Source organism: Haemaphysalis longicornis, unplaced genomic scaffold (genome assembly GCF_048455015.1).
Source record: "Haemaphysalis longicornis isolate Haplotype H1 unplaced genomic scaffold, Haemaphysalis longicornis Haplotype H1 scaffold_2, whole genome shotgun sequence".
In the NCBI taxonomy this organism is placed as follows: domain Eukaryota; kingdom Metazoa; phylum Arthropoda; class Arachnida; order Ixodida; family Ixodidae; genus Haemaphysalis; species Haemaphysalis longicornis.
The window spans coordinates 186,361,903-186,364,954 of NW_027526295.1; positions in this window are offsets into that span (position 1 = coordinate 186,361,903).

The following is a 3,052-nucleotide window of genomic DNA, read 5'->3' on the forward strand; positions in this document are numbered from 1 at the left end:
TGTCCAGAAAATGTCGGTGTTAACAAAGGAAACGCTGCTTTCAAACTTCCACTAAATACGTTTCTAACGCAGCATGCTTAATTAATTGTGTAAGTCTACTGAGCGTTTGGGACGGCAGTTTAGATTAAACTGCAATGAAAACAGTTCTAACGAATCTGGCTTCATGAAAATTTCCGTGCCCATAAATTACCTTAGCAGCCGAATGTGACGTCATTCTTCTACCGTTAAAATGGGAGTATTTACGGGCACTTTCCGATGCCGTTCATTTGACATTCAACTCAAATCACTGAGAGCACGCTTTTGTCTCTAAGCGCGGGCCTAAAATGTGCGCCGTTTCGCAACTGATATTAAAGGCATTCCCAACATATATTCCACGTCCAGCCTAATGAAACTTGAATGAGCAGATGCTGTACTTAGCGGCTAAACATGATGGGTGTTCGTGTATTAGCATCAAAACAAGAGTTCGTTTCGTGCAGCTATGAGCTTCCCATTGAAACAATTAGTGGGCGAAACTCGGTTTCGTAAAATCGGTGAGAACGCTGCGAGGCTCGTCAGGATGTGGTTCGCATTTAAAACGCCCACTGAAAAACATTCGTCCCCCGCGAATCAAGTGATAACCGCATATCAGCGATACAAGCAGACGGGCGCCACCCGTGCTTTGAAAAGCTGAATACTGTGAAACACTGCACAATTGGAGCCCGTACCTGCGAGGCCGCCTGGACTCCAACTTGAAAATGGGCACGACGACTATGCAGTCTCCTGCTCTGTCTGGTGCATCCGAATAAACACAGCTGCAGTTCTTTTTAGGATGATGATGATAATGACGTCTTCGAATGAGGGAAGGGGCCAGGGCAACTGTACTGCCAACCTAACTCAAACTCTGGCGAAGCCAACCATTGCGCAACATTTGTCAGAAAAAGGTGAGTCGCCATCGCGGCTTTGAGTAAGCGGAGTCCTGCGATGCTGTATAAATGGCTACATCTGCTGAAGGAGGTATGCAATGCTTTCTTGCTTCATATAGAGTAATGGTAGGTACAATAGCACTGTGGTCGTTACAGCCGACCGCGACAAGTACCGCAACGACTTTGGTAACATTCTTTGTAAAGGCGAAATCCAAACGCCATCTGCATGTACCGCGCGGTGTTGAGGTTTTCGACCAGGTTGCCCGCTGGTCGAAAGTTGTCACTGATAAGTTAAGAAGCATCAAGTCGCCAGCGATAACCAGTGTTGGTTCATCTTCTTGTCGGACCCACACGATGCGCTTCTGCATTAGTTCTCAATGCCCGTTCTGAAGTGTCATGTTCGGCTCATCGTGTGGGTCTTGGGGCTCGCGAAAAACGAAAAATTAAACGAGCGTTGGTCAATACACCTCAGTGGGTATGTGCAACGGCCTTCGACAGGCTTCATAATTGTTGTTGTAGGAGTTGAAAAACTTTATTTTGAGCCTGGTGATGTGGGAGTGGTCTATCACTCCAGGATACCTTGTAACGACCGCGCAGCCTCAGTCCTGGAGACCACGAGTTGCTGGGTGCGTGCCGTCAGGTACTCTCACATCTGAGGGAGGGCAAGGGGAGTGGAGAGAGGTGGGAGGGCTGGGTCATGGGCGCACCCCAAGATCATATAGATGGGAGCGCATGGGTGAAGGCAGGATTACGTGTGCAAGGTAGGTATAGGGTGGGGTACATAAGATGTAGCCAAGTTGGGTCCTGAAAGGTGCTTTAGGCAGTTGAGCCCAGCGTCTTGTGAAGCAACATCACAAACATATTGTACATCAAGTAAAGCCAGCGCCCCTCGCCTCCCGGCCCCCGCGGGGGTCGAGCGGACGGCGACGGCGCGGGCGATCTGAGTAACCCGCGCGGCCGGCCGGGCACGAGGCCTCGGGCTCCGCCCGCTACCTAGCGCAGGTAGTTAGACGAGGTGCGGCGAAGCCCTACGTGGCCTGACCCGCACCTTTCTCGCAGTACGAATCAATAAAGGTCATTTCTCTCTCTCTCTCTCTCTCTCTCTCTCTCTCTCTCTCTCTCTCTCTCTCTCTCTCTCTCTCTCTCTCTCTCTCTCTCTCAAGTTGCGGGTATACCAGTTGACGTCGTTAGACCGCAAGGCTTAACGTTACGCCTAATGCCCGGGAAATCTAGGGAAGGCGTTGGCCAATACACCTCTGGGGTATTTTCAGATTCTTTTTCTGTATGTTTAGCGATTTCCTCCTCTAAAGACACTCCCCAGAGAGAGAGAGAGAGAGAGAGAGAGAGAGAGAGAGAGAGAGAGAGAGAGAGAGCAACTTATTGAGTCAAACGAAATCGCGGCGACTACGTGCCGGATGGGGTGGTTCCCTCTTCACGGGACCCATGTGCTTCCGCGGCCGCCTGACCCTGGAGATCAGGACGAGCTGTTCTTCCAAGGCGGGGCTGGTTAGCAAAGTCTCCCATCGCTCGTTAAGGGGTGTGGAAAGGGTGGTGGAGGGTTGGGTAAGGGGTGGGGGATGGTCTCGATGAAATCGCACTCTCTAATGACGTGCCGGAGCGTGCCCAACTTCCCATAGGAGCTACACTCTTTCTTGTATCTCTCGGGGTACATTCTGCTTTGGAGATAGGGGTGCTGGAAGGATCCCGCTTGTATTTGCCCATAGATCGTTTGCTGCGCTCTGCTGAGCGATTTGTGCGGTTCAGGGTACCGCCATCTGCCTTTCCACTTCTGCCACCTCATCTCACTGAAATTCACCTGCTTTGGGTTCCTGGACATGCGGGCCTCGCATTCAACGAGACCGCAGATTCTCTAGCAAGAATCGCATTCTCTAGGCCTGTTGTAGACGTCGTTGAACCAACACTTTTAATTATCGCTGCTAGGCACCGTAAATTGTTGAAACTTCAAGAAGAGCAAGAGTCAGTTTTATTGTGTTTAAGTTATTTTAATCATTCAAAATTCTCGTGGAAATCTGAATGGTCCCCTTCGCGCAACTTAGTGGTTATTATTACAACCCTACGTTGTCGGGTACCCCAGTTATATAGGTACTTACACAGGTCTCGTCTGGCGCCAACAGCTGTATGTGCAGCTA